General features: G+C 52.6%; 1 long non-coding RNA gene across 2 annotated transcripts; it reads right to left on the reverse strand.

Annotated features, from left to right (window-relative positions):
* Positions 1-11,435: 11,435 nt before the first annotated feature.
* LOC128055862 (uncharacterized) lies at positions 11,436-18,384 on the reverse strand. 2 transcript variants are annotated; one of them, XR_008200127.1, is made up of 4 exons: positions 18,174-18,384; positions 13,351-13,678; positions 12,914-12,956; positions 11,436-12,034 (listed from the first exon to the last, which is right to left on the reverse strand). It is a non-coding gene; the product is annotated as an uncharacterized LOC128055862 (long non-coding RNA). The 2 variants fall into 2 exon arrangements; XR_008200126.1 differs by lacking the exon at positions 18,174-18,384 and adding an exon at positions 14,254-15,419.
* Positions 18,385-18,587: the final 203 nt, after the last annotated feature.

The following is an 18,587-nucleotide window of genomic DNA, read 5'->3' on the forward strand; positions in this document are numbered from 1 at the left end:
CGCGGTGAAGGTTGAGAGCCCCTGGGCTGGGACTTGCCCCCAGAACCAGATTCCAGACTGCGAGGCCATGGGCCCCACACAGTAGATTCTCCCCTGGGGGGTCTGCAGTGGGGCCTAGGGGTTTCCAAAGTCAGCTTTGTGAAAAGGGATTTTTTTCCCATCCTAGGACTAGAGGAGTTGTTGGGAAAGGCAGGCCTCAGTGGACAAAACTTTTGGGGAAAAGCTGTTTTTAAGACAGAGGGCGTGGCGGTCACCCATGGTTGGGGGCTTCTCCTGGCTCTCCTGAGGTGTGGGCTCTGGTTCTAGGACGTGTCACCAGCACACGTCACTCCCAGGTATGACCTGGCCAGTGGCTATGACTCATCTGTTTACCACTGTACCCACCATGGTCTGCAGGAGACAAGTGGCCACTCAAATGAAGGTCGTCTGAGGGTTATCAACATGGGGGCTGCTTACAAAGCTGGGGGCAAGCTGGGAAACCAGAGGCAGAGCAGTGCCTGGAAGACAAGCATGCGGAGAAGCCTACTCCGAGAAGAAGAACGACCTTTGGTCAAGGTCAGCCCGTAGCTGCCCACAAGAAGGGAGTCAGCAGAACAAATGCCCCACTGCTGGAGCGTGCCAGCCAGTGTGCTTAACATGTGTGACATCTGTCCATTTTCCTGGCGTGATCTCTCTCCCCATCCCCTAATTCGGGCTCTAAGTGAGGACACTGGATGATTTTCTTTGCTTTTTATAAATTTTTTGTTTAATTTTGGTAAAATCACGTAATATAAAACCTACTGTCTAAACCATATTTACCTGTTCAGTCCACTAAGTCCATTCACACTGGGGCACAACCATTACCATCATCATCTCCTAGGTTTTCACCTCCCTGAATTGAAGCTCCGTCCCCATTACACACTAAGCCCCCATCCCCCAGGCCCCTGGCACATCGGAGGCAGAACTGACAAGAGAGGCACTCGGTGGCTCCAGCCCAGCACCGCCCCCATCTCACCCCAGGCTCCTGCCCACTCTCCCCACTGACCACCTCAGCTGGGGGGGGGGAGGGGAGGGGGGCCCAGGGAGGTGGTCCACACGCAGGGGAACTGGGGGCCCAAAGTCAGGCCCTCTGAGTCTCTCCCACCCCTTCCAGGGGCCCTGAGGCTCCTTCCTGGGACCCAGGGCTCCACAGGGCCTGTCTGGACGCCCTGACCATGTGCTGACATCAGGCTCAGCTGACACCTCGGCTCCAAGCAGATCCCAGGCCTGAGATCCCAGCTGTGGTCGGGGAAGGGTTAGGGGCGGTGGAGGGGCACAGATGTCCTCTAAGCCCAGCTGTGAGAATGAAATCTGACGCCAGGGCATTGCTGGGGAGGTGGTGGGTGAGGAAGGTGAAAATCCGGTGGGAGGTGGGGTCCCCAGGAGGGGAACGGTGAAGAATGCCTCCATGCTTTGACACAAGTCACTGCGGAGGGGGTTACTCTGCCCAATCCCCCCTGTGCAGACACACTCTCTGATTCTCAGGAAGGCCAGCATCTGAGCTCCGCTGACTAAATCAGTGAGCAATTCTTCCCTGGAGACGGGAAACCATTCCATGAACACTAGATAGAATAATTCATACAGGATTTCATAAACATCTAGAAAACATTTTCTTTTTATACATGCTTTTTTTTTGGCTTCTACAAAAATTCAGAGGCGCTTTTACCAAAGGTTCTTCAGTTGCTCAGTCGTGTCCGGCTCTTTGCAACCCCATGAACCACAGCACGCCAGGCCTCCCTGTCCATCACCAGCTCCCAGAGTCCACCCAAACCCATGTCCATTCAATTGATGATGCCATCCAACCACCTCATCCTTTGTCGTCCCCTTCTCCTCCTGCCCCCAATCCCTCCCAGCATCAGGGTCTTTTCAAATGAGCCAGCTCTTCGCATCAGGTTCTTACAACGGTAAAATGCCGTTGCTGCAATGATCGCCTAATTCTCCATATGGATCCCAGCCATGAAAACCCATTTTTAAAGTCTCCTCAATCCAATTAAATGCCTTCCTGGCTCTCTGTCTGGTGTGTCACAAGGGGACGGTTACGCTTGATTCTATTACCCTGAAATGAAGCGTTTTTAAGAATGTGTGTCCAGGTGCCCGAGGGGCCAGGGGTCAGGTTCCTAGCTGCTGAGCTGTGAACTCAGGGGTTGTTGGCTGTTGTAGGAAATGCTAGAGGGAAGTGATGGGGGTCTCCATGTTGGGGAGCGGGCGTGAACATAAGGCCTGTGTGTCCCCTCGTGGAGCACGGCCACACATGATCCAGGAAGGACCCCCAGGAAGTGATGCCTGCCCTCCCCCACTCTTGTGAGAGTCAGCCCTCTTCCAGGAGCCCCGCCACACAGACCCCTGAGTGCCCAGCCGCCTGGGACTCCAGCGGGAGGCTCACCTGTTATTTTGGGATGGTGTCGGCTTCTACCTCCCTGCCCTTACTGAAGACCCTGAGGTCAGGGACCTCTGGGAAGGTATATTCACCTGACCACCGGTCTCGGAGGCTCCTGGGCTGGGTGGTCACTGGGCTGGTGCTTTGAAAACATTCCGTGAGAAGGCAGGCTGAGCAGTGGAAACCTATGTGGACCCTTCGAGAAGGCACACCCTCTCCGAGTCCACTCCGTGGGAGTTTTTAATGATGTGGCGGAGGGTCCAGAGAGGGTGGCAGCTGGGGGCGGGCCGGGGGCCCCGCCTTCTGACTGGCACCATCTTTTATGCCTTCAGGCACTTTCGTCTGTGTTGCTCCATTTGCTCCCAGGAGTGAGAAGACCGTTGCAAGATTGGGGACAGGCTCAGAGACACCGCCGTGTGACCTGCGCACGCTGAAACCGCGGAGACTTCGATCCAGGCTTTCTGACGCCAAGTCCAGCTTTTAACACAGCTGGGCAAGGCTTCAGAGAGCAAAGGACAACTCAGCACTCACTGAAGACCTACTATGCGTCTGGCACACATTTTTCCTGTTTCATCCTTTCCCAGGCCAGCCTGGTGAGTAGGCACTTGTTCATTTTAGTGAAGAGCAGGCCGGCTCAGCATTCAACAACACGACCAGCTGGGAAGTGGTAGGAGCTGGGGTTAAAACCCAGTTCTGCCTGCCTTTAAAACCACTTTTTCTCATCTCTGCTAATGTCGTCCTTTTAAGTCACATATGAGAGAACAGAGGCCCCAGGGCTTAAGTGACCTGCAGGCTGGCACAGTGGGTCTTAGGGAGAGCTGAGCCTGGACTCTGACCCATGACCCTGCCCGGCTCTGGGCTGAGTGATGGTCTCATCGTGGCTTGCCGCAAATCAAACAGGACCATAATGAGGGGCCCGGTTAGTCCTTCACAAGCAGCTCTGACATTTAACAGAACTGGGTGAGGAGAGAGGCCCGGTGTCACAGCTTGCAGCCATATATGGGTCCAGGGCAGCCCTATATATAGATGCCATTGTTCGCTGGTATTTTCAGCTCGCTCGTCTGAGCCGCCTGGTAAACTCTTTCAAGTCCTATTTCTCCGCGGGCACCGTGAATCGTGCGGAGAAAATCTGTGGACGCTGAATCACTAACACTATTGATTATCTCATTGTCTGAAGTAGCCAGCTGGGACTCTGTTCTGACAAATAAAGGTCCAATGACCCAGCCGCAGGCACCCGAGCGGTGGGTGCGCAGTCTGAGCAGTGTCCGCAGAGGCACGGAGCCCCGGGAGCCGTGGGGAAGGACAGAGGCGCAGAGCCTGTTCCGAGACCCCCCGCAGCCCTCACAGCGGTGACAAAAGGAGACGCAGACGGAGGCGGGCGTTTCAGCAGACGGTCTCTATCCAGGGAGCAGCAGCAGAGATGCTGACGTCAAGAAAACACAGGGGCTCTGACCCCAGCGATGACTCTATTTCCTGTTCCAGGCGGCTTGGCAGGGATTCCTGGTAGGAGGAACACTTACCCGCTGTCAAGATTTACTGGTCTCTACGCCTCACAGTGATCTGAGAGGCTAAAGAGATGGGAGAGCTTGTCTTTCAAGGACACAGGTTGGGCTATGAGTGACATTCTGCCAGCATCTCTCTGCTGTTGCAAATGTTTATAAAGACTGATTAATACGGAAGGCGAGGGGCTTGTGGATCTTTGACCTTTCTGTGGGCGAAGGATTGCAAAGCATCCCTATTACAGTGAGGGCAGCAGAGGCTGAGAGAGAGCACCGAGGGTCGCTGTGAACAGTTGTGTGGGTCGTGCACTGAACAACTCTAGGGGGAGCCATTTACTTTCTAATCTCTTTTCAGTGTGTACTGCACACGTTGTATGTGATGCCCCGAGAGTCCAGGGCCTCCTAGAGCCTATTGGCTCTGAAACATAGAAATCAGAGAAGAGAACTGATTCAAGGCATAGCGTCTTGGACTTAAACTGAAGTCCACCTGACCCAGTCTTCCTGACGCCCTTCTGTACCTGAAGAAGATGGCTTTATTGTTTGAACCCTCGGAGCTGGAACATCAAGGACTCAGGCAGTTTCTACGGCAACACCATTCTTTCCCACAGCTCTCCAGAGCCAGGGTCAGTTAAGGAAGATTGACCCCGAAGGTTGACTCCAGTAGGAGCAGATGGCTAAACAGGCAGCTGTGCCCTTGCGGACAGCCGGAGCCTGGCCCTCCAGCTCCAGTACGGCCAAGGGTACCACGCGGTAACCAGTGGGCTTCCCAAGCTCTGTGAGCGCTAGCAGCAGCAGCGAGGAGGCAGAGCTGATTCCAGCCCCATCCTAGCAGCTGCTGTGCTTGGCGAGTCCCACTGACCCCGTGGGCATCACGGCCCCCAGGACCATCAGGGTGGCCGTGGTTGTTCAAGTTACAGGGGCCCAAATAGCGCCCACTGCACTCGGGCCACTCAGAATCCAGGGCGCTCTGGGAGTCTCGGACATGGCTCAGGGGGTTTGGTGGCGTGGGGATTGGGGAAGACATTCTGGGCTCTGCAGAATCGGGCTGTGGGGATCCAGGGACGTGAACTCATTTGTACCCAGAGGCTGCCAAAGCCCGAGGCAGGCTGGCTGCACAGGGAAATTCGTTTCACTGTAGAAACAGGGAGTGTATCTCGAAATGCTTCGTCCTGTATTCCTAGGGCTCCTGGGAGGAGGGGTGGGTAAGAGGAAAGGCTGGGACCCCTGCACAAAAATAAAGCAGCCTGTGCTTCCCAGGGGTCAGAGTGAAGCCAGCAAGGAGACAAGAGGACCGGGTCACGGGTCAGCAGGAGTGAAGTCGGGAGCCTCAGGTGAAGATGCAGCAGGTAACACTCAGGTCCTACTCCCCAGACTGTCCTGGCCTGGGACCAGGCTCCTGGTTGTCCAAGAAGAGGACCTGAGGGTCTCCTGGGATCTTTCCTGAGCTACTTTCTCAAGGTCTGGCTGGGGCTAAAATCAGGAGGAGAGTAAAACCCACCCATTAGGATATGCTGCTCTCAGAAGTCCCTGCCCTGCTGACTCGATGGCCATCGCACCGAGCATGTTGACGTTGTCCGGGCCTCACCAGGAGGTCCCGGCAGAAGTGTCTGAATTAAGACAATGGGCAATCTTCTGTAAGACGGAACAAAACCGGGGCCTCTTCTGCCCAGAATGATATGGCAGAGATGGAAACTCGTAGAATTTTATCAGATTCCTCCAAAGAAAAGGCAGGGCAGTACTGTTTCAGTGCATCCAGAAGACAGCTCGGGGACTGACTGTAAGAGGGGTGCCCCGAATGTCAGGGGGTAGGGGCTCTTAGCACAGCTGAGCCGCCGAAAGCAGCCGCTCCTTCTCAGAACCTCGTGCGGTAACGCTGCTGTCCGACCGACAGGCTTCCAGTGGATTGTTGAAAGGGGCACGCATCTTCCGTGTTTTCTTCTGCTTTAATGAGCTTTAGGGAATTAAGAGCATTCGAAAGAATGCTGGGGGCACTTCCCTAGTGGTCCAGTGGCTAAGACTCTGCACTCCCGGTACAGGGGACCCAGGTTCGATCCCTGCTCAGCAACTGGATCCCGCATGCCACAACCGAAACCTCCCGCATGCTGCAACGAAGCGCGTGCCACAGCTAAGACCCAGTGCAGCCAAACAAATAAACGATTTTTTTTTTTTTTTGAAGAATTCTGGGGACAAAATAAGCTGGGAGATTTTTTTTTTTTTTAAGCTGGGAGGTTTGCTGTGGACTCCAAACTAGTCAAACTCTGAAAGTCACATGTGAGATTTTTCAAAGTAGCAAGCAGCACCCAGGAAGCATCAGCTTTAAGAGATCCATGCTTCCACGGAACCCTGAGGGCAGTGAGTCTGAGCCAAGAACAGAAGGCAAGGAAGACAGACCGTGGCTGGTCATAGCTGGGGCCATACAGGTCTCTGGTGCCATTTATAATAGAGAACAAGTCTTAATGTTTAAGAAATCAATGAGTATAAGAAATTTCTTAACAAGTCTAAGAAATCTTAGGCAAACAGCGATATCCACTTGGGGCTTCCCAGGTGGCAGTACCGGTAAGGAATCTGCCTGCCTATGCAGGAGACGCAAGAGATAAGGATTCAACTGCTGGGTCAGAAAGATGCCCTGGAGGAGGAAACGGCCACCCACTCCAGGATTCTTGCCTGGAGAATCCCAGGAACAGAGGAGCCTGGCGGGCTCCAGTCCACGGGGGTCGCAAAGAGTCGGACACGACTGAGCACACACACATTATCCATTTACTGCCGAGAGGATTTCATCAGCAGTTGATCAGCCTCTGCTTGTTACATCTTTTCCTTTGTTGTCTCAAATAATTGGCTCCCAAACCACGAGACAAAAATCACTGGCAAGGCTTCAAATCCCTTTGCACAGCACACGTCATCTGTGGATTCAGTAAATATTTATCACATGTTCTATGGACTGCCATTTTTTCACGTTGGTATTAATAAAACACTAATTTAATAGAAAACATTGCTAAAAGGTATTGACACTTTTTGTCATGTACTTTTTCAATCAATGGCTACTAAGTAAATACAAATGCTATTCTAAGCCTGTATCTTTTAAACTATGGTTTAAAAACAGTATTATTCTGTTCTCTAATTGAAAAAAAATGAATTCTTATCTACCATGTATTGACCAATTATTATTTGCCTGGCTATGTGTGAAACCCTTCACATGAAACATCTCATATAATCGTCATAACAACTTATCCAGGTAGATGTTAATGTTTAACTCCCATTTTATAGATGAAGAAACTGCGGCTTGAAGAGTTTTGATAGCTTAACTATGGTCCCAAGAGTTGGAGACCAGTCCAACCTATAATTGAAGGAAATATTTCTCTCATAACCCTGCTGTTCAGAGATAGGTGTGAAAACATTTTAGACTTTGTTTTTGTGTCTTTTTTTCAAGCTTTTTCTTTTTTCATGAAAGAGGTTTTGTGTTTTCACAAGGCATCTTTATATATCAGTTTTTCCCCTGTAATATCATGCCTTGTCCATTGCATGGCTGAAATGCATTTTATTTTGCCATTTCCCTGTTTTGGGACATCTAGATGTCTTTAAAAAAAAATATATATATATATATAATGAATTTGACTGCACTGGGTCTTAGTTGCAGCCTGTGAGAGCTTCAGCTGCAGCGTGGGAACTCTTTGTTCCTGATCAGGGAGGGAACCAGAGCCCCCTGCAGGGAGCACGGAGTCTTAGCCCCATTTAGATGGTTTCTAAGGCTCATTATCAACCAATGCATCATGAGAGAGTAAAATTGCCCACCTAGCATTTGCCCCTGCGTCTCCAACCTTAAAATCTGTGCTGGCCATGAGACCTGATGAGCCAGGTGAGTCCGAGCAGAGACTGGCGGCGTGCTCACACGCTGGGGGGCTCTCTGGCTGCTCTTGGGAACCCTACAGTGGCCCCCATGGGACAAAGCCAAGCTGGCGTGCTGCACGCCTCCACACGTGGCCCAGTCACCCCGCCACCCCTGCCGACAGCCTGTCAGCCACCAGAACGCTGGGTGAACTCATCCCTGGTCATCTGTGGCCAGCCTGACTGCAGATACACGGCGGAGCCCAGCAGGGCTGACAAGCTGGTCTGACTGAGAAGAGCCACCAGCTGATTCACAGATGTGAGTACGCAGTCACTCAGTCACCTCCAGCTCTTTGTGACCCCGTAGACAGCAGCCCACCAGGCTCCATGGGATTCTCCAGGCAAGAATATTGGAGTGGGCTGCCATGCCCTCCTCCAGGGGATCTTCCTGACCCGGGGATCGAACCCCGGCCTCTTCCATCTGCATTGGCAAGTGGGCCCTCACTACTGGCGCCACCGGGGAAGCCCCCAGAGGGTTTACCAATTACGAAATACCATCTTTTCCTGTGATTTAAAATGCCATTTTTATCCTAAATTGAATGCTGGCGCACATGTGCACATCCTTGAGTCTGTTTCTGTTATCTTATTTGATCCTAAATGATTGCAGACTTTCGTAATGGCAATGGTTTTATAGTCCTTTTGGGCAGCTGGCAGTGCAAACACTTCCTCCTCCCCAGTCACTGCTTATAATTCTTTCCAACTTTTTCTTGGCAGTTCTTGCTCATTTTTTCTTCCCAATGAACTTTAGAATCACTTTATCAGATTCTAAAAAAAAAAAAAAAAAGCCTGGGAATCATGACTTTTGATCTTTATTTACATTTTTACTGTGATTTACATTTTCACTTGAGTCTCATTTGTCCAGGCTGGTTGCAGACTTCCTAAAGATAACATCCACATCTTATTTACGTCTTTGACATCTCCACAGGGCCTTATACACAGAAAATGCCCAATAAGTGTGTGCTGATACAGTGAACAGTCCCCAGAAACTTCCATCACCAGGGCTTTTTTAAAATATATTTTTAAGCTACATATCAAAAGAGGAAAATAATAGCAGCTACTGTACATCTGATTTCATGATGTATTTTCAAAAGACTCAAGTGAAATAGTTTAAAACAGAAATATCAACATTTAAATGATTATTTACAAAAAAAATTAATAGATCAAATTTGAAATTAATGCCGAAAACTATCCAGTCTTTCTTGTACTTCACTTTTACTGTCATGAACACTGAAGTCTAAGGAAGCCATTACTCAGGTTTCCGTTGTTTTGCTCTGTGTGTGTGTGTGTGTGTGTGTGTGTGTGTGAGATGAAACCCAGTAAGACTGACTTCTGTTACAGGGCTTCCCTGGTGGCTCAGACGGTAAAGAATCTGCCTGCAATGCAGGAGACGCAGACTCGATCCCCGGGTCAGGAAGATTCCCTGGCGAAGGGAATGGCTGTCCTCTCCAGTCTTCTTGCCTGGAGAGTCCCAGGGACAGAGGAGCCTGGTGGGCTGCAGGCCGTGGGGTCGCAGAGTCAGACATAACCAGGCACGTGCAAGCATGTGCACGCAGATGTAGGAGCGTCTCCACGTACACAGGCTTTAAAACAGAGAACCTTAATAGAGGTGAAGGAAATCCGTGCGACGGGTTCATACTCCTGACCCTCCAACCTCGGGTGTGTCCGTTTGCAGAGAAATCTACACGATGACGTTTGACATTGGCCTGGAGAGGCAGTTCCTCCATTTAAGTAGCAAGGAAACTGAGATTATGAAGAGAAACATCAGGTCATATAAGGAACTGACAGCAAAACTGGGCCTGGAGCCCCTCCACTCGCTCCCATTCGAGTGACATTTCCATTACGTTAGGCTGTGACGTTGCGAATTCCTTGACCTTTTCCCAAAATCAAATTAGAGTTACTTTGTAGAAGCCTGCCTTGTACAATTTTGCCCGGCTGGGGGAGAGGGTGTCATGAAATCAAACAAACTGCTAATGGAGGTCTGAAAACTCTAAAAGATGGATTTCTGCTAAAAGATAAACCTGCTCTTTAAAAAGAGCAATATCTCTTTCAAAGCAAAATGGCAGCCCAATAAAGCTATTGAAGACTATTTGCAACAGGCATAAAAAGTGGAAAGAGAAAGAGGAAATGTAGCATCAAAGGAGATGACTTTCCACCGACAATACAGTCCATCAGGCTGCAGAGGAGGTGGACGGAGTGAAGGGGGATGCCGCCAGATGCACCTGGGATAGGACTGATGCCGGAAGGGGAGGCTGAGACGTACTCAGAGCTGCGCTGCATCTGAGGGCTTCACATGCCATCGCAGGTACGGAGGTAGAGTGCTGTGGGACGAGGAGTTTAGAAGACAGCTTTACCACCTAGCGAGTCAGTGACCTAACCTCGGGAGAAACACCCCTCAGTCAGAGGCTGTGCAGCCCGACTGTCATCTGACCGGAGACCATTTATCATCCGGAGGCAGGTAACCGTGGTTACAGAAGATGAATGACAGGTGGGTGACTCGCAGATTCTTACTTTCAGCATGACAAGGCGGGAGTTCATAGATCCAGGCACCGCGCCTCGAGCAGAAGGGAAATATTTATGTTCACTTTTAGAAAAAGAGACCCCAAGAGGCACACAGAAGAGACATGCGTCCTCTTTGTAAGGACAGACTTCTAGGGACTTCCGGAACCTCCTAACACCCACGCAGTTGTCAGAAAATGAGGCTTAGTATAGCTTGATGTCTTCTTTTTATGGATTGGGGTAAAAGGAGTCTTTTCTCTAATTGAGGACAAAATGGCAAATAGGGAGGTTGTTCTGGGGAAGCCAGGTTTCTCTGGCAGGTCTGACTCATTTAGCTTGAAACATCGCTATGAACGGCTTTTTGAAAGAAACGAGGCTGAGTTAATAGAAAGAATGACTCACCTCGTGCCATATACCGAATCAGTTCCAGGGTGAATTGGGTATGCAAATGTGACAGGTAAGACAATAAAGCTCTAGAAAATAACACAGGGAAATGTCTCCATGGCTTTTGAGACGGACAAGTCTTTCTCAAACAGAACACACGAAAAGCACTGGTTTTAAAGGAAAGACCGTTAATCTGGACTGTGTTACAATTGCGAATTTCTGATCAACAAAAGTCACTAATAGGGGAGAGAGTGAAAAAGCAACCCGCTGAGTGAGAGAAGATATTTGCAATACATATATTCAACGAAAAACCTGTGCCCAGAAAATATAAAGATTTCCTACAAATCAGTAAGAAAAAATAAGTCAATTTTTTTTTTAAAAAAAGGTCCAAGTCTTGACTGTAGCCCACCAGGCTCCTCCGTCCGTGGGGTTCTCCAGGCAAGAATACTGGAGTGGGTTGCATTTCCTTCTCCAGGGGATCTTCCCGACCCAGGAATCGAACCCACGTCTCCCGCATCGCAGGCAGACGCTTTAACCGCTGAGCCACCAGGAAGCTCTAAGGTCTTGAATAGGCGCCTCATGAAAGAAGACATCCAAATGGGCCAATAAGCATCTGAAGCTGTGTTCAGCCTTACTGTTCACCAAGGAAATGCAAATTAAAACTCCAGTGAGATTCCATTACACGTGCACCAGAATTGATGTTAAGAAGACGAGCTATTCCAACAGTTGGCAAAGACATAAACTAATTAGAACTCTACTACACTGTTAACTGAGAATGTAAACTGGTACAATCACTTAGGAAAATTCTAGGATAGTATCAAGATGTGGGTTCAGTCCCTGGGTGGGAAAGATCCCCTAGAGAAAGAACTGGCTACACACTCCAGTGTTCTTGCCTGGGAAATCCCACAGACAGAAGAGCCTGGTGGGCTACAATCCATGGGGTCACGAAGAATCAGACTTGGCTTAGCGACTAAACAGCAACAAGTTGACTAGAACTGAACATACGCCAACCCCACCATTCAGTGAGTCTGCTCCTGGATTCGCATCACAAGTGTGCGTCAAAAGGCAAGAGCAAAAGTCCTCATAGAAACATTCATTGAGCTAGTAAAGAATATCTTCATTATAGTTAAAAGCTGAAAGCTGATCAAGTGTTCGTCAACAACAGAATAGCAAGCTTGTGCTACGGCCATACAATGGAATACTGTACAACTACGAAAAGGAACAATTACCAGAGCACGGAGGAGTCTCTCACACATGACTGTGAACTGAAGCAGTCAGACACATAGGGGTGCATCCCATGTCATCCCGTTTATGCCAAGTTCAAGAACAGGCACACTTACGCTGTGGTGGTAGAAGGCAGGTAGGGGCTGGCTACCCTCTGGACGTGGGACAAAAGAGACACGATTCAGAGGGACGTTTGGAAGCCTCCTCAGGCACCGACAGCATTGTTTTCTGATCTGGACTAGATTACATGGGGATGTCCACTTTGTGAAAATTCTGTGCACTTTTCTGTAGCAGGTATACCTCAATCAAATATTTATCTAAAATTGTCTGTACACAACATGAATATGTGTATACACACATTCCTTAGCTATGCACTTAAAATGGTCAAAATGGCAAATTTTGTTACGTGCTTTTTACAATTAAACATTTATGCATGAGACAGGGTGCTCAGGGCTGGTGCACTGGGATGACCCAGAAGGATGGGGTGGGGAGGGAGGTGGGAGGGGGGTTCAGGATGGGGAACACACGTACACCCATGGCTGATTCATGTCAATGTATGACAAAAACCACTACAATATCGTAAAGTAATTAGCCTCTAATTAAAAACATTAATTTTTAAAATTTCATAATAAATTTTTATAATACAAAAAGAAGGAACAAACCCTACTGATACCTTGTCTTTGAACATCTTGCCTTCAGAACTGTGAAGGAATAAACTCCCATAATTCAAAGCCAAATAGAATGAAGTAAAATAATACACAGCCAACCTCTTTTCTGCCACACGGTGTAATAATGTTCCATATTTACCTCCCCTCAGTTCCTGTATCAGTATTTTTTTAAAGCTCAACTAAGTTTCTTATGTTAGCAATATCTGTTCCCCCAAATAAATGCTTTCTAATACAAAATTTATCTCAGTTTAAGTAAGGGGATTTCTTAGCGAACAAACTATGGTTGCCAGGGGGAAGGGATAGGGAGTTAGGGATGGACGTGTACACATTGCTATATTTAAAGTGGATAGCCAACAAGGACCTACCTGCTGCACAACACAGGGAACTCTGCGCAGTGTCACGTGGGGCCTGGATGGGAGGAGGTCGGGTGAGAACGGATGCGTGTTTATGTATGGCTGAGTCCCTTAGCTGTCCACCTGAAACTATCACAACACTGTTCATCGGCTATACCCCAATAGAAAACAAAAACTTTGAATAAATAAATAAGGGCGTCTCGCTCCATGCCCTATGGCTAATAGAAACACTACTCACTGGGCTCTACTCAGGGCCTCACTGGGCTCTGGGATGAGGTCAACCACAAGACACTGTAAAGCAAATATACTCCAATAAAAAAAACTTTAAAAAAGGAAAAGGTCTATTCTCAGCTAAGCTCCAGAGAGACACTTTGAAGACGTAAGCCAGGCCATGTTACTCCTTTGCTGAAGAGCTCCCATCTCACCCCAGGGTCCGTCCCAGCCAGCACCTGTCATGTGGCTTCGTCTCCTGCTCCTCTGTGCCTCACTGGAGAGCAGGTGAAGTCATGCTTTGAGTTTTAACGTGGGTGGAAGCCTCGACTGGTCAAACAGCAGCAACAGCCACAACTGAACGGTGCTTCCCCCCAGGAGCCTGAGGCCTCGGGCCCAGAGCGCCCGCAGAGGCCCAGCCTGCCAGCCGCCGTCTTCCTCGATCCCGGCGTGGGGCTGGGCTGGCGCCAGCTCTGATCTCAGCCGCAGTCCCCGTGGGGCACCGAGGGCCGGGACCAGGTCTCAGCTCTGCCGGGAGCCCTGTGGGATCTGGAGGCCCTGGGAAGACTGGAGGGACACAGAGGGGAAGAGGGTTTCTGCACCTTTTCCTCCAACACACCACGTTCCCCCCGCCCGCCCCCGCCGCAGTCTCTGCCTTGTGCCTGCTTCCAGAGCCTCCTTCTGGGGTGGGGAGCAGGCGAGAGGCCCAGAGCTGAGCTTGATGGCAGCCTCCCCGAGGACTGCTGGTGGCGCGGGGGACCTGTCCCCTCGCTTACGATCAGGGACACCCTTGGGATTAGCTCCGTGCAAGTCACTCTCCCTCTGTGGTCCCTGCACACCTGAGATTTGGAGGCCTCTGTGGTGGCTCAGTGGTAAAGAATCTGCCTGCAACGCAGGAGACTCAGGTTTGACCCCTGGGGTCAGAAAGATCCCCTGGAGAAGGAAATGGCAACCAGCCTTAGTCCTCTTGCCCGGGAAGCCCCATGGACAGAGGAGCCCATAGCCCATGGGGTCATAAAAGAGTCGGACACGGCTGAGCCACTAAGACACCACCAGGTCGTTCCCCACACCAGCTCTCTGCTGGGAAAGACGCTGGCGAGCTCAGTTTAGCTCTTTGTCCAACCGCTGCTTCCCCCACTCACCCGTCCTCCTGTGGAGCAGAATTCCGACTTTGTGAAGGTTCCTCTCCTCCCTGCGTGATTCAGGGGGCTTCAGCTGCCATTCTGACCCTGACCCGAGAGGACACCCCAAGAGGTGCAGGCCCGAGGTGGCTTCCCCCATCCCTCTGCCAGGGGCTGGTTTGTTAGCTGTTCATCGGAGACCGCAGGGCGTGTGAGGGGCTCCCGGGAGGGCTTGCTCCTTGTGCGGAGACTGCCCATGGGTCGATGATGTTAGGGCTGCTGCAGCCGGTTCTGGCTCCCCAGGGACAAAGTCAGCCCTGGGCACAGCCGGGCAGAAGGAACCTGTCAGCTGTGACATCGTAGCCACTGAATTCACCGATGCTGAGCCCCTTCCAATGAGAGGGAATAGATTTCCTTTTCATTTAGGCCTATTTAAGGCAGGGTTTTTCTGCTCATTGCAAATGAAGGAATCCAGCGTCTGCCTTCTCAGGCATCTAGGCCTTCTGTGATAAATAAACACCCTGGCTGTATCTCTACTGTCTGCAGGAGGAGAAGGCTTCCCCTCTGCAGGTTCCCTGTGGCTAAGGCCGCCCTGGGTGTCTGAGGGCTGCTCCCCGAAGCAGTTCATAACTGTTACACGTCAAGTGAGGGACGGGGACTCTCCTGTCTGGGGACCCGCGCATCCGCCTGTCCCCTCCTTCCTGTGAAAGATGAGGAGAGGCAAGAGGAGGAGGAGGGGGCTGGCAAAACGCAGCCTCCAGTGCCTGCCTGGATTTATGAACGCTTATCCACACCTGCGCTGGGCGCTGAGTGCAGGTTCGAGGACCGGAGTTGGGAGAGTGAGGCAACGTCTGAAAGCTTCGCTCGGCCTCGACCTCCACTTCCACCTTCCTTCCCTTCTGCAGCCTCCAGGCTCCAGGCGGCACCCTTCACTGCTCCTGCTCTGGGCTTTGCCCTGCGCTGCCGCTTCCAAGGGGCCTGCACTTTGGGGTGCTCAGACCTGGGGTGCAGACACCGTTTCTCAGCCACAGCCCATGGGCGCCTCACCAGCAGTGAGGATGTGCCCCAGGGGGTGTGCTGCTGAAAGCAGGTGAAGACGGGCTCGTCTGAAGATCGCAGACCCCTTGGCCTTTAAAGCTCTCGTTAGAGCCGACCAAAGACTGCCGGCGACCCCACCCCCGGGAGATGGGGCCCCAGGCGTTCTGCCTCCTGGTCTTAGAGCTTAGGGCAGCGCCGTGCACGTGCAGAAACCGCCATCTGCTCACTGCTCGCCGGTCGGGGCAGGTGGGGAAAGGGAGACCCCTGGGCAGCCCCAGACGGGCACGTGGCTCCAGTCTTCACGGGAGGAGGGACATCCGTCCTGCCCTGGGAGAGTCATCTGCGCAGGTGGGGTGGCCGATGTTGACCTTGACCCCTTCCTCCCAGGCTGCCCCTTCTCGGCCTTCTCTGACCAGGGGCGGCCCCACCCTCTGGTCCTTTCTGCGCTCCCCCATCCTCCTCAGCATCCCCACAGTCTTCAGTCGTGCTCGAAACCGGACATTGCAAGTTAACAAGACTCTGTTCCTCGGACGAATGCCCGGGGGCAGCACCGCTTCCCAGTGACCATCTGATATATTTCTTATAATAGTTTTCAGGATCTGGCTGGTCAGTGGCCAATGGGTCCAATGAAAACCCTCTGCCGCTGTGGGAACATGGGCAGGAGGGGTTGGTCAGGGGCTGGGGTGCTGACGGGCATCTCCTAGACTCAGAGCCTCTGAACCACCTGCAGAGAGACGGGGACCACAGCCTCTGCTCCTGGAGGAGCTCTGAAGGGCAGTCGGAGGTGCTCTCGGGGTGACACTGGGGTCACCCAAGCCCAGCCCCCTGATGCCTCTGGGCACCAAGCAGCCACAGGGCACCAAGCAGCCACAGGGCAGCCCTGGCCTTGGGGCAGGCTGCGACCAGGAGTGTCTGGGCTGGTCTGTGCTGTCCCCTCCGGCCGGATGCCACCTCCTCCACCCTACCCTGGGGGCACCTTCAGATTTTTCTTTCCTAAGCATCTGTGTCCTCTCGGGCTGCGATTTCAGAGTGTGTGGCATCAGCTGCTGTGGGCTGGGACTCATTTGTATTCTCTGCAAGCGTCCTCCCCACCCAGCGCCTGCCCACTGTGGGGTGGGCACGGGGGGCACTTTCACCTTCAGGGCCTGTGGCTTGCAGACACGGCGTAGGTTGGTTCATAGAAGAACAGACACGGTCCTCGTGTCTGAACCATGAGACGAGCGTCGTCACGCCCATTTCACAGACAGGATCTGCCAACAAAGGCAGAGCTGGATTAGCGATTCAGCTCAAGCCTGCTCTTGGAGTGACTGTGTCGCTGTCTGTCATGCTTGGTTAGATGTGACCACCAGGCGCAGGGCCTCCGACGTAAATGACTCCCAATAGACGTGGGGTCCGGGAGTGCTGAGAGAGCCAGCTGGGCATCTGGAATAATGCGGTTGTTGGCGTAGCCTTCTGAAGGGGTGCTTACGCTTTAGACAGGGGAGGGTGAAGAGAAACGGGTGGAGGACCCTCTGCACTTGGTAAATAGTAGAGGTGCTTTCCGCCCTCCTTCCCTGACCCGCTGCTCAGAAGGGACTGAGTGAATATCGTCACTTTGCCCAGCCTCCCCCAGAGGTGGGAACCCCCGTGGGTCCCCCCGGGTCCTGGAGACATCCAACCTCCACCAGGTGGGAGCCCCCGTGGGGACGCTGGGTCCTCGTCTTCCTCGTCCTTGCTGGTACATGCTGGTTTCTCATTACACGAGCATCTCTGCAGCACACATGTCTCTCCGTCCTCCCAGCCTCAGGAGTGCTCCCCCAGTGCAGTGTCCCCTGGGACCCAGGTGGTGACCCAAGGCCACCGCCTGCACAGCTGCTCCCCTCCAGCCAGGGGCTCTCGCTGACCGCCCCTTCCTGCGTCCACCTGCCGCTCTGTGTCATCTGGTGGCCGGAAGCCAAGAGCCCTCTCTCCACGGCCGTCTGCTCGGGAGTTTCTCTTCCATCACATTGGGGATGAGCACAGTGCTGGGCTTGAGCCAAGCACCTGCTCAGTGAGGAGCCACCACGGCCAGACTCCCCCGAGGACTCTGGCACCTGCTCGTAAGCATTTTCCCGCGCAGCCAGCCCTTCCTGCACAGAAACGTCCTCAGAGCCGCTCCAGGAGACAGGCCGGCTCCTCGCCTGTCATCACGCCTCCATGCCCTCATCAGCTTCCAAGGCTACTCATTCGCTGTCAGTTCCACGAGCTGCGATTCTCTTCTCATCAACAAATATTTAGGCTCCAAGACCCAGAACATCCACTGAACCACAGCTGGGAGCCGGCTGTGCGGGCGTCCGTTCAGCTCCCTAAATCCACTGCCCTGTGTCTGACTTCCCGCTCCAGCCACCTGACCTTGGCCTGAGTGATTTCAGAGCTGCCGGTGGGACTCCAGCAGGAAGCGAGGCCTCCAAGGGGAAGGAGGCTCAGCTTCAGAAAGCCGCTGGGGTCACAGCACAGGCGCCCCCGAAGGCAAGTCTCTGCCCCCTTCTGGCACATCCACCCACCGCGGCAGGGCTTGGAGCGCGTCCCCAGCCCCGCTGCCCACCACCGGGGGGGGCAGGATGGGCCACCGTGACTGTGCTGCAAGCCGAGGGGCCGGCGTGTGGCCCGGGGGCCTGGCACCCACCCCTGGCACTCGTCACGCCAGCTCTCCTCCGGGTTTGGAGATTTGAGAGTGAAATGAGGAGACGCGTGTTTCTTCTCTTCTGCTCCTCCTCCTGTGACCATTCTTTCTCTTGGGTTCTTTTTCCATGGAGAGCAAAACAAAGTTAAAGGGAAAGAGAGCCAGACGCAGGAACACCCAGGGCTGAATTGTAAGCCTGAGAAATGCGAACAGAGTTAAAGCTATGTGCAGCCATCTCTGTGACGCTGAGTAAATCACTAACCTGCTCTGGCCCCGAGGCTGCTCACAGGATCCCACAGAGCTGTTGTCAGGAATCTCTCCTGGCTGTGTTTTCCTTGCCTTGCGTGGTTTTCTGAGCCCACTCACAGGAAACGTGCGGGGTGCCCTCAGGGCACCGGGTGATGCCGCCCTACCCGCTGCGGTGGTGCTGCGTGTGGCCCACCGGGAGCCGGGGCTGCTGCTACTGCCTGTGTTTCCAGGAAGCCGCGGGGAGGCGCGGAGTTCTGCTGCTGGACAGACCGCCTCCTCTTCCAGTGGGCAGGTCCAGCAGGCCCACGTGCAGCTGCCTGGCGGCGAGTCCCTGGCCTCGCCTGGTGCAACACCAGCGCCCTTTGGAAAAACTCCCAGAGCTGTTTTCTGTCTCTGCTTTCCAGCATGAGGGCAGAAGAGGCAGCTG

Source organism: Budorcas taxicolor, chromosome 11 (genome assembly GCF_023091745.1).
Source record: "Budorcas taxicolor isolate Tak-1 chromosome 11, Takin1.1, whole genome shotgun sequence".
NCBI classification, from domain to species: Eukaryota; Metazoa; Chordata; class Mammalia; order Artiodactyla; family Bovidae; genus Budorcas; species Budorcas taxicolor.